The sequence below is a fragment of the Epinephelus moara genome, chromosome 11 (genome assembly GCF_006386435.1).
Source record: "Epinephelus moara isolate mb chromosome 11, YSFRI_EMoa_1.0, whole genome shotgun sequence".
Lineage (NCBI taxonomy): Eukaryota > Metazoa > Chordata > Actinopteri > Perciformes > Serranidae > Epinephelus > Epinephelus moara.
Window position 1 is genome coordinate 28,724,432 of NC_065516.1, and position 27,849 is coordinate 28,752,280.

Genomic DNA, 27,849 nt, shown 5'->3' on the forward strand with positions numbered 1-27,849 from the left:
TCCCATATTGTTTTTTTTTTGTTTGTTTATATTCTTAGCCTTATGTTCCTGTACAGGAAGGTTAAAAAGAAGAAAAGCTGATTATGAACCATGAAATATAGTAGGCAGAACCTTGAGTATGAAATGGAATCAAAGATATTTTTCTATGACTCCAAAATTACGATGACATACTTTAAAATTCATACCTGTACCCTAACTGTTGTTGTTATCTTTCTTTATTAATCAATAGTTTGTAATTCTGATGTATCACCCACTTATTCATGTAATTTCTCACTTAAAAAATAAATAAATAAATAAATAAATGTCATCAGTACACAAGCTTTGTAATGAGAATGATACATGAAATGATATGATGAATCCAGATAAGTCTCAAGGTTGTGATGTCATCAGGTGTAAAGTCTGTCTGTAAAGTAAAGTCTGTAAAGTCTACATACTGTTTGTTCTTCTATTTTATTCTGTTGCAGTGTTCTCAGTTCCGACACAGAAAATGTACCCATGTACTCAGAACATTCCCCTGGGTGCTCTCTGTGTCATCGTAGTTCCCAATTAATTGTCAGTGGAGCAGCTCCAGACCTTATACTGTACCCTATGGCATCACAAACTTGAGTTTTAGCACTCCAACTTTTAGATTTATGAGACTAATATTTTCTTAGACCATAGGAATATCATGCATGAAAAACAAAAATGGGCGAGTTCCCCTTTGAAAACATCTTTTTCATTAAAAAAAAATCTAAAATATATATAAACACAAACCCTGTTTGCGGTGCGAGGCCTCACAGTTTCAGCCTGATTTGATCTTACTTCGCATCACCTGTCAGCTTCACTTTAACGTGAGTGACCCACCTCCTGCGTTTCTCACCAACAATATCACACAACAATTTGGCCTCTGACAGAGCTAATTCATTAAGCGACACGCTAACCCAACAGTAATCTGATTATCCCTCTCCTAACACCTCGTCCCTGTGTTGTGGGGTATTAGAGCAGCAGGCAAACACTGGAGGCTCACAGAAACATAATGTTGTCTGTGAAATCAAGTTTGTGATACAAACCATCTTTAGAAAATAGGCAAAAATGATGTGAAAGTGAGAACAGATTTTGAACCATCTTAATAAGTGTGTGAGTTTTGATACTTTGTGTATAAGTGTTGAACACTGACACACAGTATTAGCTCCTGGCAGCTTTAATCCAACAACAATAGTATCAGCTTTCCAAAAACCTGGGTATCTGCTCAAGGTGTGAGCTCTGGGAGTTGAAAATAATGAGTGAGGTGAGTACAGGGAGATATCCTTTGTCAGGTCTGGACATATCGTGACTGTCCACTTCACATTCTCCCATCTGTGCCCCTTGCATGTCATCACAACACTCTAATCCAAGCCTGTTTATACTAACAGTGTTTGCTCCGATCACTTCATTTGGCTCAGGGAGGGAGGACATACACCCCCAGTGCTATCACCCAGCAGGCGATACGTGTGTTTGTGTATATATGTGTGTGTGAGGGAAGGATATAGGGAGGGGGCAGAGGGCTTGATGGGGAGTGATGGTGGGATCACGCAAGCTTGCTAAAAGAGGCAAAGTCAGGAGAGAGTCACGCATGGTAGGGCTTTGCTGTGGATGCCACTCAGTCGCCACTGTACTTCCTGGCATCTGGTGTTGGCGTGATGCTACGAGTGTATATATGTATGTGTGTGTTATGTTTAATTCCCAACCAACTGAAGAGATTTTCAGAGTGTAAACAAACACCGACTTGTCTGCCCTCTCCAAACAGGCTGTCGCTCTGAATAGGAAGACTATTTTTCTCACTCTACATGCAAAGCTGCCAACTGCGGCGCACTCCGTCATGTTCCCTCTCGAGGGAATATTGAAGACACTGCTCAGCCTGGAAAACAGTTGTTAAATTACTTCTGAGGCTCTGCAGGAGCTTTGTCCAGTCTGAGAGGATAACCCCGACAATGCCATAGTGATTTCATCAGGGTTATCTAAGCTTAAGCTTGATGACTACAATTCTATAACAAAAAGCCGGTGTTACAAACTGGATGTATGGATTTAGACTGATGCGGTCCTACAGCATGGATGTATAAAGAGAACTGGATACAACGCTTCAGGCAAGGCCCATTCATTCCAATAAAAGTTGCTTGGTGGCTCATGAAGCCAAAAAAGTTTGACTTCCTGGATATAAAACTAATCATAATCTAGTACAACATTGGGCCCATAGAGCAAGCGCACTAGACGATGCTAACACTGCGAACAGTGCTAACCGGAAAGGGGGTATGGAGGGACTGGAGAGTTGGCGCCATGCTTCTGTCCCAATCCATGTTTGTGGCATGGCGTTATCAGCAGAAACCGCTGTATGAGCACGTGCAGAGTGGCGGTGAATAGCTAGCCAAATAACAGAGAAGCTCTGATTACAACACACACAGACATAGCGTGACTTCATTCCCCGCTCAGGACGCCATTACTCAACTATATCTCTACATAGCAAATAGTTGTTTGCTGCTATAGGCTATTTATGGTCTGAATGTTGTATAGAGCTCCTTTAACTTTGTCTCTCCAGAGTGCCTGAAGTATCCCTTTAATCAAAAAGGTTAGTTTTTGTGGTTTTGTGAGTCTATATTTGTGTCAATGGGTAGGTTGGCCTTTATTTTTTGCTGTTTGTGTGTGAGCGTGCTTATGACACAGTAATTGTTTGTGTGTTTCACCCTGGTGATGATCTCATCAACATGTGCTTAAGTCCTCTTGTCCCCTAAGACGAGACTCTGCTTCTCACGGAAGCAAAGTTGGCAGCAGTGGTCAGCGAGTGTGTGTGTGTGTGTGTGCTTATGTGTGTTTTTAGATCAAAGAAAAAGAGGGCTTGTTTTGGACAACTAGGCAGAGTACAGTAGTGCACAGCAGGGTCAGCAGACAGAATCGAGTGTCTCCTGCCACTGACCCAAAAGCTTCTGTGTCCCTGAATCAAACAAACAGACGCAAAAACTGACCTGTGAGTTTCGCTGCTTTGAACTTACCATATGGCTTTAAGTCTAAAATGCATTCACTAGGACATGCATCTTAGCCAAATTAGCAGAAAACAGTTTAGGTTTGAGAATTTCACATGGACAGCTGGGATAGAACTGAACTATAGATCTCTTCGATGTTAAAACGTGCCTTCATGCTTCTGTACTTCTGCAGATGGTGAGGAGCAACCCTGCAACGCTGAGGCAAGGGATAAATGTGGAAAAAGTTTCAGGGGAAATATCGTAGGGTAATTTGATTTATGTAAATAGTAGGTATCATCCAGTCATTATATAATTTGATTTGTTAGGATTTACGTTACTTATAAAGACAGCTGCTTACAAAAAAATCCTGGATGAAATGCAAGATGAGATCATGTGCATCTGATATTTGTTTTCAAGCTGGAGATAGAAATGTAATCAAACAGAAGTGCCTGCATGTATCTGTCAGCTCTTCAAAACCAACAATGGTTAGGGCACAGAGTGCTGACATGATTTCTGCAAGTTTTGCACTTCAAAATATTCCGTTTACAAAGCAAAGAAGTCCAAAGGTCGAGGTTCAGAGAGGCTAAAGGAGAGATTCTTACAAATGCCGCATGCATCCGAAGCTAATTGGTGGCACGCTTCTCAAACTACCCTTGCAATTATCGTCTCCGCACTAATGATCCTCACATTACACCGTGTGTCAGTAAACCACCATTTGGGCTCAGCAGCATATAAACTTCTACTTTGGCTCTTTGGTGTTGCCCTACAGCTGAGACCTGTGGGCAACACCGCTGGACCAGAGCCCATGCCCGCCTTTCTAAACCTCCAGTTCTGGCTATTTTTCCATGCTGTCACTTAATTTGAAGGGATACTGTGCATGTAAGAAATTCTCTCTTACATCCTGGGCTGACAACTACATCTTGTTTACTACATAAATATATACATATGTATAGTAAACATAAACGTAAAGTAGCTTTACAACATGTGTGCCTAACAAAGTGTCATCTATTGCACATTTGCATATGTATTTTACTTATCTATTTTATTCTCTGACCTTACACCAACCAAATTTCAATCGTCACCTAATCAAATCGAACTGCAGCACTGAGTGAGATATGAGTATGCGGCTTTTATAAGTCTTGTGGTTTCAAACCCAGACTCAGAAACATAAGTAGCTGCTTTGTCCATTGACAGCTCCGAAGTCAACTTCAGCACCACGGCTCAGTTTAACCGAACATTTAACTCAGCTCACATCTTCATAAATCACACATTATAACTCTCCATTCTTGCTGAGACAAATCCTTAAATAAATGGAAGATTTCAACTGATTTGAGGACTGATAGTATTTTTTTCCTTCATACAAACAGCATGTGATTTCCAGGCAGAGGAACTGAGACACCTCAAACCAAACGTGTCTGAGGTAGAAGTGCAGAACATGTGTTTCTAACGCAGTTTATGTGGAGCTGCATTGCACTGTGCTGTATGTCACTACGCAGGCCTGTCCTCCTGTATTTTCTGCTTGCTGCTGAAGTCTGATTTATGAGCAGGGCCACATAAATTCCTCTGCAAGAGCTTCAGGATGTCTCCAGAATAACAGTAATATCTCTGATTTGGGAAAGTATTAGCAGCTCAAAACACTGCTGTGTCACTGTGACCAACTCACGCAAGGCAAAGCATGCCTCTTTTTCTCTGCATTGCATAAGGATGTCGTAAACTGTGGCTTGTTTTCAGTTCTTTTAGTCATCAGTTTTGTTGTGTACTCTGATGGGATGACTTTCCAGCTGGATAGACAAGAGAATAACCAGTATTTGGTTGATATATCAATTCTTAAATTTGTAATTAACACATAACTTGAATTACTTTAATAATGCATATAACTTAAGAGGGATTTTTATAGATCTCAAGTGAGACTTTTAGTGTCCTGTGATCATAATGCTGAGCACAGGACACAGAGACAGAAAAAGTAAGTGAGAGTTACAGTTTGGAGAAATTGTCACACATCGTTCCAGATCCTGATTTACATACAGTTACGAATGCACACACACACACACACACACACATATACACACACACACCCAAAAGACAATACAAACATGGGCGCACTTACAATTTAGTCATTTAGGGATGTGGTATCTTGCTCAAGGATACTTTAACAGGACACACAGCTGCTGCTGCTGCTGGGTTTGGACCGTCCATTCGCGGGCCAGTCTCCCATTACATGTACTCAGCATACACACACACACACACACACACACACACACACACAAAATAAACACACCAAATACCCACATCCTCCTCACCCGACAACAGTGCTGCAACTGTTTCTCATGTGACAGAAGGGGGGTGAGCTGTTGAGCCAAGGGAGTGGCGGGGAATAGCGTGCGAAGACCTAATACAATGTTTCAACCCCAGATGGGTCACATCAGTAGCCCGCAATCAACAAATTTGGCCCTGCCAAGTTTACACGCTTTACATGTCAAAAGGGACGGCACGGGGGAAAAGAGAGAAACCTGTTTCTTCTTCTCCCCCGCCATGCTTCTTTTTATGGCTTGCCACAGCTTATAATTATTAATTATTGTGACTGTTTTTTCCATTGTGGAAGAGAAGAGAAGAGAAGAGAAGAGAAGAGAAGAGAAGAGAAGAGAAGAGAAGAGAAGAGAAGAGTGGTGAGGAGAAGGGATGAGATGATCGGAGAAAAGAGGGGAAGAAAAGATAGGAGAAAGAAGAAAAGATAGGAGAAAAGAAAAGAAGAGAGGAAGGGATAGGAGTAAGAAGATGAGAGAATGGAATAAAGAAGAGAAGAGACGATAGGAGACAAGAAGAGAAGAGAGGAGGGGACAAGCAGAGAAGAAGAGATAGGAGACAAGAAGAGGAGATAGGAGACAAGAAGAGAAGAGGAGATTGGAGACAATAAGAGAAGAGAAGAGTAGAGTAGAGTAGAGTAGAGTAGAGTAGAGTAGAGTAGAGTAGAGTAGAGTAGAGTAGAGTAGAGTAGAGTAGAGTAGAGTAGAGTAGAGTAGAGTAGAGTAGAGTAGAGTAGAGTAGAGTAGAGTAGAGTAGAGTAGAGTAGAGTAGAGTAGAGTAGAGTAGAGTAGAGTAGAGTAGAGTAGAGTAGAGTAGAGTAGAGTAGAGTAGAGTAGAGTAGAGTAGAGTAGAGTAGAGTAGAGTAGAGTAGAGTAGAGTAGAGTAGAGTAGAGTAGAGTAGAGTAGAGTAGAGTAGAGTAGAGTAGAGTAGAGTAGAGAAGAGAAGAGAAGAGAAGAGAAGAGAAGAGAAGAGAAGAGAAGAGAAGAGAAGAGAAGGATGTTAAGGACTTCAGGGGCAGGAACCTAATAGAATGAATGCAGAAAATAACAGAGCTGGTTCTTGACATCTGGCCATTTCATGGAAACTTAGTAGGAGCAGGTTAACTGCAATAGATGTTAGGGGGTCACCCTAAGGCTTTGTCTACCCTCCCAATCCACATTTCAGTACAGCGGGAAAAGCTCTGTGGTCAGCCGATCCATTTCCTCACTGACACCAGTGATTATTACCAGCACCGCAGAGCCATTTAGGGCTGGCAAAACACCTTTGTCTCTGTCCAAAGCGGTTAGGATGAGCCGAGAGGACACCTGGTGTGCAACTTTAGACGGAGAGCTCTCTAATGCCATCGCAGTAGGGGTGTGTAAATGAGGCCGATGATATCACTGTCTCCGGAGAAATAAAGCTGGAGATAACAAACGTTTCAGCATCCTGCGCCAAATTATCAGTGACAAATCACACACATGCATGCTTGCATTTGCACAAACACACACAGTACTGGCATACCATCGTATAAAAGATATCTGTCACACACACACACACACACACACACACACACACACACACACACAGAGCACTTTACCGTTCTCTTCCCATGACAGTGTGTGGTCTTGTCATTCAGGCTTTGTTTCCACTGTGGCCTCTCATCTTTAAATAGCCTGCTATAATCTGTCCATTCAAGCACAGACGAATCTGGCTTCAGACCGAATTTTATAGTGCACTATGCATTTTGAAACCAGAGCAGACTGGAAGATCTGAGCCCAGATATGCTGCAGGGTTACACACGTGATGATGGAAGCTCAACATTTGTAGAAAAGGAACTAACTAGTGTGAAAAGTGAATTTATACAGCACACTGCTCCCTGGAAGATCAACTGCAAATGAATGAATGATGCTAAAACGCTGATGTCGGAATGATAAATAACAAGTGCCTGGCAGCTTTCCGCTTTAGTTTTGTGTGTTCTTGCACCGAACAAAAAGCTTTTAATTGATGTTCCTCGGGGATAATGACTTGACAAACTGTTTGGGCGTGGGCTAATAATCATCATGAACTTGTTTATAGAAGAACACTTGAGGGTGGCTCTATATGGTGTCTCGCATTTCAAGCACCAATTCCCATGCTATTGTCTAAAAGTCTGACTAACAAAGAAGAGGTGGGTGGAAAAAAGGAATGGAATCCTTTGCACAATGAAAAAAGAAATGCAGAAAGGGAGGAAAAGATAAAAAGAAGCCAGGGTGGGAACTGTCATAAAATGAACAGAGAATGAGATTCAAAGTCTTTTTCCCACCGGACAATAAAACATGAAAAAGTATGTGTTAGAAGGAAGGAGAAATCCTTTGTGGCTCCACTGTACTGTGAAGGAGAGTCTGAGAGAGCTCCAGATGTGTCTCAAACATGCTTCAAGTTTCATTGTGATACTTAGTGGGTCTTAGTGAAGCGGACCCGGGGCTTGTATTAAACCCACCGAGTCTGGCCCGTGTTCACGCAGGGCCAGATGGTTAGCACATGAGAGATGGATAGCAACTGCTTTGACCTTAATTGTACAGTTATCTTTAACATAATTGTACACGCCATCCACCAAATTACGCAGTAGTTTTGATTTATTCCTTAGCTTCCAACAAGATGATGAACGCTGTTGCACTGCACCACCATCACTGTCTGGGGTGATCTATCTGAAATGCTTTGCACCACGTTAGAGTCATCATTACTGCATATTTAAAAGCGATAATTACATGGAATTTATGCTATTTGTGTAAGTAGCAACCTGCAGGGCTGAAAAATGAAGTCAACGCGGAAGTGCCAAAACCTGCAGTTCTTTGAATGGCCGCTTGAGGCTGACTCCAGAACCCAGTCAATCCCCATAGACCCCCATGTTAAAATGCCCAACTTTACAACAGAAATAAGCATCTTTGCAGCCTGGTACAAAGAAACAGTTTTGGTCTTTGTAGTTAATTTCAATATTCATGACAACTGTACAGGGTGGTGAATTTTTATATAACTCACCCATTTACATTTTTATTAAGGCTTAAAGTTGAGTGACTGTGAGGCGTCACTATAGTCTACAGTCACCAAAAACAAACCATTTGTAAAACTCCAGGGCATAGATTTTTATAAACTCTGTTTTTATTGTTGACATGTGGACAGGAGGACTTTTCAGCTTGTAATGGCAGTGTGTGGCATTATATCTTCTCTGAGTCACAGACGGGGCGACATTTTGCACAATGATGGATGCAAGCCAAAATAGTGCTGGTTTTAACCTTGCTCTTAGGACTTTTTAAAATAAATGTACAGTTAAGGCCTTTGCACACTGTGTCCATTTTTCATCCGAAGTTATCGCACGTCTATAAATAAATACGAGCTCAAGTTGTGTTAATCACGTTTGAACACTGAATCCGAAACTTTAGTCTGTCATGAAGATTTTTGGAACAGGTTCGATTTTCTGCGTTTTTCGCACCTGTCAGAAGCTTTTAGAGACGTTTGACTAAGAATCTGTGAAAAAAATCTGGAGGCGGGACACAGCCATGACAAGACAGAGGAACGGGTTCCACAGTATTCTTTCATGACTGAGGAACCTCTATTCAACAGGTCAGATAGTAATATTGGGGTGGATGATGATGAAGAGAAGGAGGATGTAGAACGCACACAGAATGTGGAGGACAGAACGGAGGACAGCTCCGGCCCTTCACGCAGCTGCTGTGCTAAATGCAAACCATGGGGAGAAAGAGAGAGAGTGGTGACAGATACATAAGTTCAGTGGAGAGAAGCAAAAGAGGAAATGTCTCTTTTTATTTTGTCTCGTTTTGCAAATTTACACAACGCATAGAACAAAAATATTATCAGTCAGGTTTCCAGACATTACGATTTTTTCCGGGTGACAGATTTAAAAAACGCATACGAAAGAGGAATCAGAATGTGCTACGGGGTTCAATGTTACAGCTAGACTTCCAGTATTAGCTTTTTTCAGGCTTCTGATTGGCCATTGTTGCGCGTCTTAAGGGCTCTATCGCTGCCTATTGGTTTGACATACTCTTGACAGCGCTTCAACTGTGTTTTGCTTTTTTCATTTGAACAGAGATTTTTTACAACAATGCTGGTGTGGACAGGGAATAACCCTGTTCTCAAAAATACCTGTGTCTGTGTGGACTACGCCTCATTCTGCACTTGTTTTCGGGTTATCTGTAGGTATAAATGCTCTTTAAAAAGAAAATCTAAAGCAGCTGTTGAGTGTATTTACCTACTATATGACTGTGCTGTTTAGGTGCCTGAGTATTTGAGGAAAGAAAACAACAGTTCCAGCAAATGCAAAGGTTATTGTAACACCTCCCTCATTTCAACACTTCCTCCGATGTGAAAGTCAGCGCCTGACATCACCTCTCCTTTCCTGTCTCTCTCTCTTCTTCCCCTTGCTCGACAGTCACAGCTTCTCCCATTCTAAACATTTACGGTCATTGTGCCAAAATATAGAAATACGCCTCCTATTACTTGTCATGAATCACTGAGGCATTGGGGAGGTCAAGTCAGCAAGGAGAGCAGTGGAAAGGAAGGGAAAATGTTAATCACTTCTGATATTAATCATCAAAATAATCCCAGAAATTCGTATGTAAATACTGAACTATAAATTCTGAATTTAAAAACCCCCCAATTCAAATACATTTTTCTCCATCGCTTCAAACTGTGGTGACAATGTACGTCATGTAAAAACAGAAACTATAGTTGCTGATAATGCTAAAGAATTTCAATCATGGTTTTGGATTCAAATGAAAGACAGAAAATCCCAGCACAATTAAGACTATATTTTTCTGCTGTTCTGGAAACTAATTTATTTAGATTTATATCTAGCTAATTTTCATCTCACATGCCAAACATTTGCTTAGAGGAGCTTGACAGTTGGATGGAAACACTGCTATAGCCTAGCTAACATGCCATAGTCGGCTTTTTTGTATCTCAAATTCATATTTACTTGAATCCAAGCCAAACAAGCTGGTTGATATGCTGCCAACTGGAACATTAACTGTTGTGCTTTTGGCTTCTTTCATGTAGTAATTTTTTTTCCCTTTTACTCTTACTTAAATCACAAATGAGCTGGGAGTAAATTTTTAATCTGGCACATAATCACACAGCTTCATGGGCTCCAGTGTTTTTATGAGGTGCAGAAGAAAAGACTGTGACAAAGGAAAGGAAAAGCAGGGAAGGTTCTTCTGATCGCCCATTCCAGGTGCAGATTTGTGTGTGCATTTCTGTGGAGCAACTGTGTTTGTGTGTGATCTCATCTGATCAGTGTCAGGTATGACAGCTCTGCATCCTGAAGGTGTTTGGGAAAGTGTGTGTGCACGTGTGTGTGTGTGTGTGTGTGTGTGTGTGNTCCTGAAGGTGTTTGGGAAAGTGTGTGTGCACGTGTGTGTGTGTGTGTGTGTGTGTGTGTGGTGTGTGTGTGTGTGTGTGTGTGTGTGTGCACGTGCAGCATGAGAGTTGCACTGCATGTGCAACTGCACAACATCAGTGTTTTGTAACCAAGCGGTGTGTGTGTATGAGGGCCATCTTTATGAGTGATTCCACCTGATCAGTGTTAACTATGTCAGCTCTATATATCCTGAAGGTGTGTGTTTGTGTGTGTGTGTGTGTGTGTGTGGGAGGGAGAGAGCTGGGATTCCCTAAAGCGTGTTCAGTAAATCCTCAACCGGCACGGATTCCCAGGCATCGCGTGCAGCAGGGTGGGACTCCGGAGTTAAACCACACCTCCACACACATACATACACACACATATACTCACACACAAATACAGTAGACAACAGCTCCTAACAGAGGCCAGTGTAATGTTAGGTGCAAGGCTTAAGCTGGTGTCGTGGGAGGGTTAATGGATTTCAACCATTTATTCACCTGTCATCCCCATTAAATCCATAGCTGGTCCTTCCGTGACCAAATGAGACCTCTTATCTCTATAACAGCCCTCATCTGGTTAACCTCAACCCCGCTTTCTCTCCATGCTGTGTGTCAGTGGAAATGCATATCCCCTGTATGCTCGCAGCAGCACTCCCAGAAACACAGAATGATACTTATCTCGTGTAAAAAGGAAAACAACGATCCAATATACCTTTGGATTAATCCTCAGTGTGTTTGTGATTTTGTCGTTGCTGTAACACCTTAAGACAAATGTGGTTTTGAAGTTAAGGAGCAGGTTTTGGCTGATGAGTCTCACATGTTGAGGAGGTTTTGGTTTGCAGTGTGGGTGGTCAGTCCACAAAAGATCAGAGCGCTGACAAGAAAAACCAGTTGAACTGTTGTGTGTGTGTGTGTCTGGTTGTGGTGGTGGATGTGTGTTCAAGGGAGGGCGCAGGGTGAGAGTGCAGCCTATTATGGTCGACTGACCCAAAACATGTCATTGCTGAGAAATGGTAGGCTCTCCACCTCCAAACTATTTTCAGTTTCATTTTGAACATTATTATTATCATGCTGTAAAATTGCAGATAAACAACGTCTGCTTCCGTTTTGGATTGTTGAAATACTTACAGGTGAAGCTGGATTTTAAATTTGGAGGAAAATCTAAATCCCAGTCAATTTTTGGGAGGACTGGCCCTGTGCAGCTATATGGGTAGATTAAAGAGCATAAAGGCGACTGACTGTATAGAAGAACCATCTTTTTATCAGGGGCATAATGAAATTCTATAAGCTCCAGCTTTACTGGGAGAGAGAACTGATCAACAACTTGTTCTGCTTCTGGGACATAGAGTACAACTGCAAAGTTAGCTCACATTTTGCTTTGCTCATTGTGGTCTGGCAAGTTTCAGCACAACCATTATATCATGCACTGCACAATAGAAAGTTGACAGTATTTTTTTTTACATTCCCACATCTAGAAGAACTCATCTTATACCGAACTAGACAAACGCACCGCTTGCCAGGCCGTCACTGCTCTTTGCTTCAGGTCGTAAATCTCAACAAACATGGCAGCTGCTCTGGAAACAAGCCTTTAAATGTCAACATATTTCTTCTGCCATGTCTGAAATTTTGCGGTTGAGCATTTTTATTTTGGGATGGGTCAGTCGGATCAACTCCAGCCAGCCCTCTGAGAAATATTATGGCTGATCTGTGGTGTATAACACCTGAACAAGAGCTTCAGAACTGACGCTGATTTCAGCCCTGACGTCTTTTGTCCTTCCGTGTTTATGTACACAATGAAACTGACTGTAAATTTATGTGAAAACCTTTAGAATAAAAGCCCATCTGCTGTAAGGCAGCTGTGTTACAAACCAGATATCTTGCAACCTGGCATTCTGTACTCTCAAACAATAACAATACTGCAACAAACATCTCCATAATGTGGATGTATTATAAGGTGGACATAGGCCCAATCCCATTTGATATTTTACCCCAACCTCTAGTTTTTGAGTGGTACCTTGCCCCTCAGAACAGAGTTACAAGGGGTAGTGGTTAAAAACGTCCTCTATGAAATGAGAAAACCCTTCAAGACGCTGATACGTCATTGGTATGCTGGTGCTTACATAAATGCACACAACAACTGTTGCCAGACTGTTGCAAGCTTCTGCTGTGCTGATTTCTCTTGCATGGGCTACAGACATCCTTTGCGGTTGTCAGGACACTTGTGAATCATTGACAACTTCACTCTAATAAACAAGTCATCAAATAGAAAAGAACACAGTTTCATTACCAGGCAACTAGCAGTGCTCTGCAGGCTAACATTACCAACCTGTGCTCCTACCCTGCCAGTCTGCACTGATATTAGAGGAGCGGTAACAAATGCAGCAACTTCACTGCTGGACTTAAGTTAAACTTCAGGCGTCATATCCCATCAAAGGGAGGGAATGCGACATGAAAATATATCAAAACGCAGGACGGTCATACACCTTTATTGAACAGGACAGGTTAGGAATAAACGCATGGCTGCTGCGGCAAGGACATTGTATTTGTACATGGGATGCCTGCTCTACCCACCAAGCAACTGGGCACCCCTTGAAATGACATTAAACGAAGATAGTATGATGGTTATTGTAATTTTGTAATCTTTATTAGCAAAGAAAACACATTTGTAGGTTTCTTTTGTTGTTCGTACATAGCCTACATTTTGCGTATGATTTCTCTTAACACTTGGTTTGGTATACAGTTGTTTTTCTCTGCAGTTCACAGCCAAAGAGGAACATCTCAGAACTGTTTCGTTTATCAGTGTGACTCATTTAACACAATGAAGGAAAAAGAAATGATGCATACATGCAACCTGCCTCACTTTAGTGTGTGCATACAAGTGTACAGTGCATATGCGCTAATGCATGTCCATGTGTGCAGCCTTGATGCGTAAACCTGACACCATTACAGCATGTGATGCACACCACCTGTGCAAACAGCACTACAAAGACTTCCCTGTTTTCATGGACTGGCCCTTTAATTAGCCTTTAATTGGGCCACAGCTCCCACAGTTAGGACAGTGAGACACAACCAGACAGCTGTGGAACGAAAAGGAGCAGAGACCGGAGATTAAGTGTGTGAATGGCTGGAAAATTCTTTTTGCCTACATCAACCGGTTGGTAATCAGTCATTTTCAAAGGTGTGATCAGTACTTATAACAACTGTATGCCTTATCACGCAGAGTCTTCTAATAAAAAAGGATGTTTACATGAAGATAAATAAGGTTAAGCTGTTAGGTAAGGTGGCTGTCAGCACACACACACACACACACACACACACACACACACACACACTAACACACACCTCAATACCCCAAAATACTTCATGATTTACAAACCACATCTGAGAAGTTATGCAATGTTCAAACATGTGGCCAGCACTGAAAACAAACCATGGCACGCAACAGCAGCAAGGTCATTTTATACACTGGAGAGTCTTAGTGCTCCGCTCTCTCCCTCTTCTCTTTCCGAATCTCTCTCAACCTGCTCTCTTTCTCTCTTATTCCCAAAGGAGCACTTGTGAAGCTCACAGAGAAAGCGGTCAGACATTATTAGCTCAGCAACATGCCACTGAGTTTTTCCTGACATAAGTTAAGGCCTTAAATAGACTTAACACTGCAGCAGGGACACGCAATGTCTTCTAATGTCAGAGCTATTGATGAAAATAGGAGCGATCCGCAAGCAAGTCGGAATAAATGGGAAAAGGGAACTGAAAATGACAATGCAACAAAATTAAATGGCACCAATCTTGATGATGAGGTGATGATCCACGACAACTGAACGAAAGCGTGTACTTGATGGTAGGTAAGAAACATGTGACGGCATCTTTGAGGTATTGTATGCTGTGTAATTTTCATGTAATCGTTACCACACTGGAGTGGCAGTGAAGCAGACAGAGAGTTGTCTTGCAGATTTTACCAAACACCTCACTATTATCAACCAATGGTATTTCACACAGAGACAACAATCTCGTCATCCAAAGATGCCAAAATTCAGCTTATTTAGGCACCTAGCTGATGCAAAAAGCTGTTTTTAGTTAAACTGTTCATGATTTGATTATAATAACCTAAGGAATCCAGTATCATTATGCAATTCAGATTTTATAGGCTTGAATTTGGCAGGAATGATCACACTTAAATACCCAGAAGATGGTAGCCAGGAGAAATCAGATGTGAAGTTTGGTCCTAATTAGGGATGTGAAGGGTTGATGTAGTGTTTATCCACCTCTCTGGCCTGATATGAATATTTATTGGGTAAAATATAAAAATCACTGAATGGAGGTCATATGGAAATGCTTTAAAATTCCTATAAAGTACAGAAAGAATAAAAAATGAAGCAGATATGACCATATTCCACACATGATGGAGAAAAAAGAAGTGTGAAGACAGTTAAACAGCCAAGATTCCACAACTTGTTTCCTGTCTTTTTAGGCAGATGCAAGCTGTATTTGATGGGACATTTGAGAACTGGTTCAACAGGTGATGTGAATTTTCTTAACAAGAGGAGAGTCAGCAGTAGTAAATCAAATGAAAGCAACATATGTGGATCCATTGTTCCTGTTTCGTTTGTGTGTGTGTGTATTGCACATGTCTGTATATGTAGTCAGCATCCTGTGGAGAAGCAGAGGGAAACCATACCATTGTGTAGGTGTGTGTCGACACCTCCTTCCTACCCCCTGGCTCACCAACACTTCAACTGAAACGGACGTACAACAATAGAAAGTGGATTTTTCTTTTGAACCCCTGTACTACCTTTTGAAGGTCTATGCTTTGAAATACTAATAGATCTGTATCACTGCCTAAACATAAATACATACATAAACATATGAATATCTTTTTAACAGCTGTTGGGGTTTAAAAAAACATTTCTCTAAAACTATAAATACGATATCATTATCCTCCCATTCCTTTTATGATAGAACGGGACATTTCTTCCTCTTTCTTTAAAATTTTTATCATTTTAAAAAACATAGGGAAAAAATACATGAGGTTTTAAGAATTTTCTTTACACTCTTTGTTGTACAATTTTTGTTTCTCGCAAGTGATTCAGCTGTAAAACCTGCGCATGTTGCAACTGGGAGTGCATACAAAGCAGCTGGCAAGCGGGCAGAGAAGTCTAGCCAATGGATAAATGGTAGAAATAGTTAGCGAAAAATAGCTAATAAATGTTTTAAACAGTTAGCTAAAAGTAATAGATAAATAGTAGAGATAGTTAGCTAAAAATAGTTAATACATGTTTTAAACAGTTAGCTAAAAGTAACAGATAAATAGTAGAGATAGTTAGCTAAAAATAGCTAATAAATGTTTTACACAGCTAAAAGTAATAAATAAATAAATAGTAGAGATAGCAAAAAATAGCTAATAAATGGTTTAAATAGTTAGTTAAAGGGGTTAGATAAATGTTTGTTATATTAAGCTAAAAATAGCTAATAAATGTTTTAAACAGTTAGCTAAAAGTATTAAATAGTAGAGATAGTTAGTGAAAAATAGCTAATAAATGGTTTAAATAGTTAGTTAAAGGGGTTAGATAAATGTTAGACATATTAAGCTAAAAATAGCTAATAAATCTTTTAAAAAGTTAGCTAAAAGTAACAAAATAGTGGAGATAGTTAGCTAAAATAGCTAATAAATGGTTTAAATAGTTAGGTAAAGGGGTTAGATAAATGTTAGACATATTTAGCTAAATATAGCTAATAAATCTTTTAAAAAGTTAGCTAAAAGTAGCCTAACAGATAAATAGTAGAGATAGTTAGCAAAAAATAGCTAATACATGGTTTAAATAGTTAGCTAAAAGTAATAGTTAAATCGTAGAGATAACGTTAGTTAGCTAAAAATAGCTAAATGTTTTAAACAGTTAGCTAAAAGTAACAGAAATAGCAGAGATAGTTAGAGAAAAATAGCTAATAAATCTTTTAAATAGTTAGTTAGTTAAACGGGTTAGATAAATGTTAGTCATAGTTAGCTAATAAGTGGTTTAAACAGTTAAAAGTAATGGATAAATAGTCAAAATAGTAAGCTTAAAGTAATAAATGGTCGAAATACCTAATGGTCTCAATAGTTGGCTAAAAGTAATGGATAAATGTTGTAATGGAGTGATGGTATAAAGGTCCCATATTGTGAAAAGTCAGATTTCCATGTCTTTTTAAAAATAAAGAAGGTGTAGGTGCTATATAAATACTGCGAAAGTGTCAAAGTAAAACAGGAAGTAAAAATTTAGCTGTTGCCTGGTAAAGTAATTCCAGTGAAACAGCCTTTAAAAAAACCCAGTGTTGCAGACGAGGATGATTCAGTGTATCCAGGCAGTAAGTATGAGAAAAGAAATGTGTAAGGCATGTTAAATGTTCTAGTTGAAACCCAAAATATGTACCTGAACGTGAACCTGAATAGTTAGGTAAAAGTAAAAGGACTAAATTGCAGAAATAGCTGGACATAATGGAGAATGGTTGAAATAATTAGCCAAAAGTAATAAAAGTTTAAATAGTTAGCTTAAAGTAATGAATAAATGGTTAAAATAACTTAACATTAAATAAATAACTAAACAACAAAATAATCAATCGTGTGAAATAACATCCAGTTTAAAATCAGTTAAACACATTTCTAAGTAAGGTGTAGATAAAAGGGTACTTGAGTTCATCAAACAGGGCAAAAAAGGATCTAGAGTGACTAATTTTGATGGTATTAATAATACTATTTATTGTTTATATTTTTAATGTGTGACTTGTTTTCTGTTGAAATCTGGATTATTTTACACCATGTTTTATTTTAGCATCCGGTCTCTGAAGCTGCGGCAGTTTCACAACAACTTTGGACCCATATGCTGGGATCAAAAGCCAGGTGTTCCTAATGTTGAATGGTGGATATTTTTCTTTGGAACGAAATTTGTCTCATGTGACTCTCATGTGTATTTTCCTGCACAATCCAAGTAGAAAATCTACACAAGGTGAAACTCTATCAGGTCTGGCCACCAGATCCACTTACTGTCGTGCAAGAAATGGAACACAGGAATCCTCTTTGGAAAAGCATGAGTGGGGTATCGAACATCTTCTAGTATGCCCCAGGACAAGAGAGAAACACTTTTATATACATTACGAATGACACACCATTAAATTCACATTTACCCACATTCCAACTGGATGCAACAGCTGTGTAAAGAATGAATTACTATGTGTAGTACTAGCACGGGTGATGGAGAGATGGAGGGGAGGATACACATATGGAGGGGGAGATGGATTGGCACGAGTTGCCTGTAATGTATTGCTTCCACAGGATGCCCTGCACGCTCAAAAGAAACCATAATTGGCCTTGATCACGCTCAGCCATTGAGACATACAGTAAAAGTGACTGGCAGTGTGGAGAGAGGGAGAGAAAGAGAGGGGAAGGGAAGTGAGGGGAGGGGGAGATGCTAAGGCAGTGTGACAGGGTGATTTTGCAGAAGAGGATGAACTGTAAATATTGACCCTGGAGAGGAGGGCAATATGTATGTGCAAGATGCGTGTGTGATATTGTTTCCCTGCTGGTACAGAGAAATGATATCACGATAACAAACACGCACACAAACACACACACAGTTCAAGTTCTTCACTGGCCTGGAAAATGCCGCAGCTATGAAGCTGCCTGAGACCAGATAAACATCACGCTGGTTTTAAATTGTCAGTGTTTACAGTTTCAGAACAGATTTTAAGATTTTCCTGAGAACTTATTAAACGTGGAAAATTCCCCTGAAAGGTTACAGTGCAATTTCTTTTTCTCTCATCATATATTGTTTCCAATCCAAATGCTGCTTGGTAATACAGGCCTCCGAGCTGTACATTATTTATAAAAACGCAGCAGTCTACCTGAAAGAACTGCTCAGCCCCAAATCTCCCAAACTCCACAACCTCAAATCTGATGACCTCTTGACCCGTTGACTAATCCTCATGTTGTAGCAGATGGGGCCTTCAGTCCAGCTATCCCCAAGCTTTGGAATGCACTTCCCCACCATCTACCAGAACTACAAACTGTTGGGTCTTTTAAAAGAGGCCTCAAAACCTTTTAGTGAAGGCATTCGTTTTAGTCCTGGGCAATTTTTAACCCATTTGTGCCCAAAGACTATATTTAGCATGTAAGTAAAAAAATGCCACAACATTTGCTCTGATGGGTCTTAAGTCTTGAGATCTGGCACGCACATACTTTGGGGAGGTATCTCACAGTACAACTTCAATTTTTTTTAGTTCACATGAAAAATTAGACTTTTATAAGTGATCAAAGTCAGGCTTTTTGAAAATGAGGGAAAATGCTACACTGTCTTTATTAAATATTAAATGTTTTCCATATTACATTTTTTGCACCTTGTTTACAAGTGCGTAACTTTGATATTCAACTTGTTAGAACTTCATAGATATCAAATACATCATTGTGCTCCTTGTAGTTTCTGAGATATGGACATTTTGTTGTCATACTATGTTTATTCTTTGGGCACATGATGGGACTGATGGGACTGATTTTCAGAAACTGTAAAAAATGTGTTCAGATTTGTGTTTGGACAAGCCCAGAGAGCACTTCCTCCAAAGGAAATTCAAATTTCGGGTTGTGGGTATAAATGATTTCATACTGTCTTCCTGCTTAGTCATATTGTGCCTTTACATGTGTTACTGCTGCTCTCTATTTTAGTTTTTCAATTGTGTCACTTTGCCTTTTGATGCAAGGTATGATAAAAGAAAAATTACTATTATCATTATTACTACCAGTATGTTAGCTGTAACAACTTAATTTAAGCAGTGAGCTATTATTGGTTATTACTTTTTTATTTGCCAAGATACTCACAGCTGCCCAGGATTTAACAAGCGCTAAGCTACTTTTCACCAACTCTCACCTCATTACAGAGCACTTTCTACTGTAAGAAGGGTTCATAAACAGGGTTTCCAATTTTCATAACAGATTCTGGGAGACAGTTTTCACTCTAAACAGTATGTGTAAATGTGCATATGTGTTTTTAAAATTGTTAATTTAGTCATCACTGTCCATTTGGGTGGCTCTATTGAGAAATAAAGGCCCTAACTTTATATTGTAGCCTCTCTTTCACACTCAACAAACTTTATAACGCTAACAAAGAAACATGCTACGTAACAGAAAGTCTGTGCTTTCACACAGTCCGGCTCTGCTCTTATAATTAAACTTTCCTTGGTGCAAGACTGGTATGTGGAGCCACAGAGTGTGGGACAGAGCGTAAAAGCGTGCATCTCACGCCAAAAGCGTGAGAGCTGGCAACCCCGCTCATAACAAAGATCACAATTGTCATGACACAGACTCGTTCACCCTTCCTCTTGCTTCTCTCCCTCTTCCTCCATCTCTCTCCCGGCCCTTGTCCTGGTATGCCCTCCCTCCCCTCCGTCATGCCGCTGTCCCTGTTGAGCGACTCATGCATGGATACAATGTGCTCCACTGTGCTCTTTGAAGGCTAGCATTACTGTTCACACGCAATCTGTGCTGAACACCGATATGTTTCTCCCCCTTACTCTCTTTTCATTTTTTTCCTCTCCTCCATCTTTTATCCCTTCTTCATTTTTCTTACCCCTGTCTCAAGACAGAGCCGGTAGACCTTCAGAAATATTTACAACTGTACAGCAAATTCCTACTTTTACTCAAGTATGTAAGAAATCAATCCATCCTGTAATTCTCAGTTGCTTAATGTTACAAATAAATTAGTTTGCAGTTATATTTACAGACATTTTTCCTGAAACCTTTGTTAACAAAATGTGCAGTATCTGCTGTTAGAGACAAAATGACCAGCTTACATGTTTCTTTGATTACACAGTACAGGTTTACAGCCTCTCTTGCTCACTGAGCAATGAGCAAAAACAGTCACTGGTCTCACCACAATCACATTATGGAAACTAACCTGATGTTCTTCCTCTAATTATTTCAAACGTTCCGGAAACAAAAAAATTACGTCACTCTGTATTTAGGAGAAAACCAAAACTCGAAACGTTAATGAGCTTGATATAGGTTGAACCACAGTGACAGTATGTTACAGCAATTATATGCAGATTAATTTGTAGAAAAATGCTGACGCAAACATATGTAATTCAACAGTATGCTCTAAGTCCTTTCTACAGGATCTTCTCCAATTGTTTCCATGTGGTCGGCCTCAGGAATCTCTCCTGCATATTCAGAGCATGCCACTGCCACAGTAGGAATATGATACCTGACTGTCTTTCTCCATCTCTCTCAAATGTTTCTCCCTCTGAGTCTCAGTGACAAAAATATCCCCTCACTCTCTTCTTTTATTTCACTTTTTGTATCACTTCTGTCCAAGCACACTGTCCGCTCCCCTGTGTGAACTGGCCTTTAGTGCCGATCCCTCACGGCTCTGTTAAATTGCTTTAAGTACAGTACAAAGAAACTGTCACCACAGTATGGAGCAGACCAGAGGGCATATGTGTGAGAGTTAGCCTATGTGTGTATGCAGTTAATACCTTAAGGAATAAGTGTGTGTGGCAGCTCTCAAGTGTCATCCACTGATAGTGTAGCGTAGGCAGTAAATGAACTCATTTCTGCAGGGCTGGTCTCTCTCCTTCTCTTCCTCTCCTCTCTCTCTTGCTCGCTTCCTTCGTTTCTCTTTCATTCACTCACTCTCTCACTCTCTCTCTCTCCGCTCGCTTCGACAGATCGTTTTCATAACCACTTTTCTGAGGTCACAGCCTCGTCTGCAGTAGTCACGCAACCCTTCGCCTGCTCAGTCAGCTTTACATGCACACACACACACTATATGTACACATGCATGCACACACACACACTACTACAGTACACAAATGCCTTTCTTAAAGAGACAGTGTGCGGCTCTCTCCCAGCAGCCACAACATGTTACAGACTCCGCATTTAAAGGGTCAGCATGTCTATTTTTGGCTCCCTGTGCTCAAAGCATTCCTCCGCTGCTGGCAACACACATGCAACCTGTGGCTGAGTGGAGTGGAAATGCAACATGGGGCTGAAGCTGATCTTTAAATTAAACCTCAGACTGTTTGAAATTGTTACATTTTAACCATGTTTTGGAGTTTTTACTGAGCAAAAAACATATACATTGACTTAATTACAGCGGTGATATGTCTGTTCTGGTCACATTCTGCTTCAGGGCAATTCATAATAACAATCTCTTTCTGTGGTTGGTGCATACTTAGAAAGTAATTGCTTTTCTTAACCTCATTAACCACATGTAAATGAATGATGGCAGCTGCTAGTGCAGGTGTCAGCTCCTCAGAAACAATTTCTCTTTGTCCCTGACGGTCCCTCCATGTGTAGGATTTGTGTGTGTGTGTGTGTGTGTGTGTGTGTGTGTGTGTGTGTCTTGTCCATGTGGAATTCTTTCAGGGGACAGAACAACAAAACCTCACACTGTCCTGTCCATCTGTGTCTCTCATCCTCTCTGTCCTCTTGTTCTGTCTTGTTGCCTCTCCCAACACCTTTCTATCCTCTCATCACCTTTCCACCACCAGGATAGCCCAAGGGGGAATATACAGTAACTGGGGATGACAGGGGACTAGAGAAAAAGACAGTTCGCAGAGAGAAAGTGAGCGCCAGTGGTTTGAACGGCTTTAGAATGACAGTGAAACAAAGGGATCATTCACATCGCTGGCCCTCTAAAATACTTGCAGATTCCTACAAAGTCTGGTTTGTTGAACGTCTCATATATGAAGGATGTGTCTGAGACCTGACACCAAAATTAATTGACAGGGATGTTGAAAGGGTGTTCACCAAAATAACATCACATCCTTTTTTGCACCTCTACTTGTTAAAACATATTTATGGTCTCAGTACACTCTTTTAACTAAATAGAGGCGTCTCCTGAAATACTCATTAAGATGGCACTTGTTTTTTCTTTCCATTGCTTAGTTTTGTTTTCTTCTTGCTCAGCCAAACCGCCTTACGTCAGCTGCATTTGTATATACATTTAGCATCTTTCATTACCTATGGTTTCTTGGGAACATATGTTGAGGTGATTAGCAAGACACAAATGGGCAGTGGTAGACTTTTAATCTATTACTCTGCTGCTAATTGATCTTCCGCTAAGCACCGCCCATCCCCCCCCCCCCCCCCCCCGGTTACTGTTGCTAAGCTTCTAAGCTTTCTGTTCTCGCACGGCACATGCGGTTTACAATAGCAGCCTTAGCTTTGCCTGAAAGACTCAATAATGTTCATTTGTTGCAGTGTAAATGCACGCATGTACTGTTAATATGTATGAACACACACAACCCTTGTTGGTTTCAAATATTATTACCTGCACTCTAGCTGTATAATCAAAGTTGACACTTTGACACTTACTCTACACAGAGTGGACAATAATTCTTTACAAGCCGAAATGAGATTTTCCAGCTCATCAAATCTCAGTTTGTGTTTTTTGTCATGACATCACCAGAAGGGGAGGGGGGAGGCCACAAAACAGCCTCAATATGGCCTGGAAATTGACTGAGAATTTGGCCGGGGAAAGGTTGCATGAGAAGGAGAAGGACTTGAAGTAGCAGGGAGGAGAGGCTTGCCAAGAGTAAAGGCTCAGGCCTGAAGGCTTTTGGCAGGTGTTTTGACTCTGCTATCCATCCAGCTGCTGACTAAAAACATGGGAGGTGTTACAAGAAAATCTATCAGCTGCACAGACAGGCTGTAATCTCTGTAATCCTCTGTCCTTGTGCTAATGTCTAAGAATTCTGCAAATGTTGATGTCTGACTTGTCGATAAATAGTTAACAATCAACCATATGCAATCTTTCAACAAAATGACTATGATCATTTTTCTGGAAAACATGAATCATAGTTAATTGTCTCCCACAGCAGCCTCGGCCTCATCAGTGATCATATGGCTCTGCCAATTAGGTCAAGTCAGAGTTTTCTACATGAATTGGCCCATCTGACATTTTAACAAAGATGCACGTCCAAGGATGGATGGATGGAGAATTGGTATTGTGATGGCCCAATGAATTATGCAATAGGGTTTCTCTCCTTCTATTTTATGCCTCCTTTCTGCCTTTTTGCAACCCCCATCCACCTCTGCAGAACATGGCGCTGCGTTAAAATCATTCATGGCACCATCTCTCGTGACATGTTGACCTCATTGCAATAGTCCTCTTGTTTAGCAGCGGCAATGCTCATTTACATTCAATGATCATGTCTAAGTCGTGGTCAGGGGAAAAGTGAGAATGGGAGTGGGATGTCATGAAGTGGACAGGTGTGGGAAGTAAAGCGAGAAAAGTAAGAATTAGCAGCCTCAGTCGCTATTGTGAAAACAATGAAAAGTGAGTGAGTGTGTGAGAGAGAGTGGGCGGCAGGCTGAAGTCACCCCAGTAGGCAGTCAGGTTGAGGTTGTCCAGGCCTGCAGGCCAAGGCGGGGTGGCACCACAAGAGAGGAAGGATTAAATGGAAGATTAACAAGATCAGAGATGACACAGAAGCATAGAAAAAAATGCAGCTGCCTTGACATCAGAATACAATGACGATGAAAGTGATAGATCAAGAAAAACATATACCTCTGCAATGTAGTGCAGTCTGTTTCATCATTATTTATCATTATCAGTTTAAAACTCACCCTGCTGAGTTTGTAACTTCATTTTTTGTAGTCACAGATAACCCTTTTGTTTCAGCCAACACTAAAGACAAAGGCTTAAAATATGAACAGATGGTATGGATGATCTGTTAGCCTTTAAAGAGATCCAACAGCACATCAGCTCAAGCAAGAAACACTGACAGACACAGGACAATCAGCATGCGCTGCTTCTGTGTGTGCATGAGAGCGGGTATTTATAAAACCATCACCGCATTATCATGCCCGAGACATGTGAGCGGGTGCGGCATCTTCATCCTTAACTAGTTTAGGACATATTGAGGTCATTTTCCCCGGGTTTACACAACATTGCGTGAGAAGGGAAGGGTATCCGGTGGATCCAATTGCCCTCTGTGAGGGCGGCAGCGCCTCCATGAATGTGGCCTTTGAGTGGCGAGAGGCCAGTAGACATGCAGACAGCCTGTACTTACTGTATCTGGGAAATGGGCCTGATGCGACTTCAAACAGCCACAATGATGTTATTATGGTCGCCCCCCTCCTCCTCCCCAGCCTCTCTCTCCTTTCTGAGAACTTGTTGCTCATGAGTCACAAGGAAGGAGTCTCCAGCGATCTGTTGTTTACCCTCATATTACTCATGGTAGAACTTGGACGAATCACAGCCTCAATTTCAGTTTTAAAAAAGCTGTTTTTTGTTATTACCCCCTCTGAGAGAGAATGAAGTTTAATTATCCAAAAGCTATCATTTATCTCTATTTATCCTTCACAACATTCATTTTATTAAGCAAAAGTATGGCAAGAACACTGGAAATCATACAGTAACTGTGGGGATTTCTGAGGATAGACCACACGACAATTATCCATCTTTAAAGGTAAAAGAGGGTTATTCTGTGGGGTGTAATGACTCTTCCAATAGAGTTTTAAGCAATGGACTAATATAACTTTTGAAGTGATAACCCCACACTGACTTTGCTCCTAACTTTAGGCAAACAAGCATTTCACACTCCTTCATTCTAAACTGGGTTATCCATATCTTTAAGCCAAGATTTGCTGTTTTTCCCCTGAAAATCAAATACGGCCTCCCAGCAAACATTTGACAGGCGGTAATATGCAAGAGGTAGAAAAGTTCAACATCATCCCAAGCAAACGCAAAGTTTTTACAATATGATGCTATAGCACAGTGAAAAATAAAAGTGAAAGCAGCTTATTTGAACTTGTATCAGACAGATATCGGAGTCGTGGTTTCACAAAATGACGCAGGTGGCAGCTATGGACGACGAGTGGATGTGACTCCGTTTTGATTTTGATGCTATATTTACACAGGCTTTCAACATCGGTGCAGGCTGTCATATCAACATCTTTTCAGTGTCAGGATGTTTGCTGGGCCGGGCTAACTTTTGACAGTGAGAAACTGGGTTAGACTTCAGAATGACAATTTTATCACATTTAATTTGTCAAGTCACCCTAAAAAATTCTGAATAACATCCACTTTGTTTTGTGAATTTTAGTTTCTATAAAGCAAACAGAGGTTATGATACTTATTTATTTTCCACATTAACACTATCACAATTAAAGTGCATTTAAAGTGGACCTATTTTGCTCATTTTCAGGTTCATACTTGTATGTTGGGGTTTCTACTGGATCTCAACTGGACATGTTACAGCAGGAATATGATCCCGAAATCAGGGAGAAATTAACGACGCCGGCAACCAAGTAAACATGTTTGCCTGACGTTAGAATGTAGCCTCATGTAGCAGTGTAGGTTATGTAATGTAACATGCCTGAAGCAGATGATGATATAAAGAAATCTGTCACAATCTGATGTCAGCTTGTCTCAAAAATAGAGAAAAAAACAAAAATGTTGCAAACAGAGAATTCAGAACAGATGAAACCTGAGGTTTTTGCTCTCAGGGATTACTTTTACATATGTGTACCTCATTATTTCACATTTAATTAAAACATCTGACATTGTAATTACACACACACACACACACACACACACACACACATATATATATATATATATATATATATATATATATATGGAAATCTTGTTTGTTTTCAGGAAATAAAGGTTTATAAGAATTAGTCACTAAATGACTGGTTAACTGACTTTGTTTTTGTGGTAACTTGCAGTTTAAGGGCTTAAGATGTGAAAGCTTCATATTCCAGGCTGTACAGTCAATATATAAACATGCCGAGACGCCCCTCAATTCCCTCTTTAATCTCCCTGTTCTCGGGCTAATTGTTATCCCGAACTGTGAAAAGCTCTTGCATGTGTTAATCTGGAGACACAGCCAGCCAAAGTGTTGAGATCCATTACAGGTCAAGAAATGCCGCGTTGGAAATAAAATATGATTGAAAAATTATGGGAGTGGCGTATGAAAAATAAACATGGGTGGAAGCCACTTCCAGCTCTATATTTGACAGATGACACTGTATGAAAACAAGGATTAGACTGTCAATGCTCTGACTGGATAAATGTGGGTATATGTGTGTGTGTGTGTGTGTGTGTGTGTGTGTGTGTGTGTGTGCGTGTGTGTATGTGTATGTGCGTGTGTGATGCATATTTAAAACATTTGCAATTTGATGATGAAAACAAACCCTGGCACATTAGCATGGAGAATTTCCCTGCTCCGCACGCAAACCTAGAGCAGGGGAGGGCCCGAGTGTGTGTTGCTGTGGGTGAAGCCGGCAGCTGTTTAAATTCAGTCTAACAGTGCTCTCTCTGCAACATGCCAATTTAAACACGATCCTCAGGGACAGAAACAGAGTCTGACACTTCTCTCCACCACCTCTGTCATTTTCTCTAGTTCTTTTCTTTCTCTCTTTCTCCTTGTTGTTCTTCATGTTGTTGCAAATATCCGCTGTGTTGCCTCTGAGCTGACTTTAAATCTGAATTCAAAACTCACCACAGTGTCTCTAACTGTGGCCTGTGTTGTACTCAGGCTGCACTTATCTCGCTGCATTAGCCGTGATGAGCTCCTGCACCTGATATGATGATCTGACTTGATCCCATTGCTCTCTGTCATGTACCATCTTTAAGAAGTCGTGTCATTGTGCCTGATGAATAAGTCATCAGATCAGCGCTGTGCTCGTCCCTGAAAGGTCCAGAGGCCTGGTGCCTGTAGCTCCATTTCTAATGAGGTCACAGACACAAAAGGAACCTCCGTGACAGACAACAGATCTGCCGTGATCCTTGCAGATAGAATAAAAGACATGGACATTTGTGGAGATAAAAAGGTCATATTAAACTAGAAAAGGCCAACTTTACTGAAGAAAATGAACATGAGCTTACTGCTGAAATTAGGCAATTGAAATGTTATATTTGAAATAAGGAGTTAAAGTACAAATACTAACATAAGTTGAAATGGAACTGCTGAAACATGTTGAAGTGTGCAGATTAAGTGAACTTAATCTCATGTTCACTAAATGAAGTTGATTATTAAATTTAGGCGTAAGCGTTGAGTGAAGTTGAAGTTTTAGTCAAAGGGGAGTGCTGAAAGGAGTCGAAGACTTCGTTAAAGTTCAAGCACTGAAAGGCGCTGAAATGTCAGCTCATGTGTAGGGAGCAAATTGAGCTGGAGGTGTCAGTCAAAGTTGAAGCCTAAAATGAGATAAGTGCCATCTCAAGCATA

At 40.6% G+C, this 27,849-nt stretch overlaps 1 protein-coding gene across 1 annotated transcript in view; it reads right to left on the bottom strand.

The window, feature by feature from the left end:
* ahrra (aryl-hydrocarbon receptor repressor a) overlaps nt 1–27,849 on the bottom strand; it is a 78,689-nt gene that overhangs the window by 30,559 nt on the left and 20,281 nt on the right. The window lies entirely within an intron of this gene.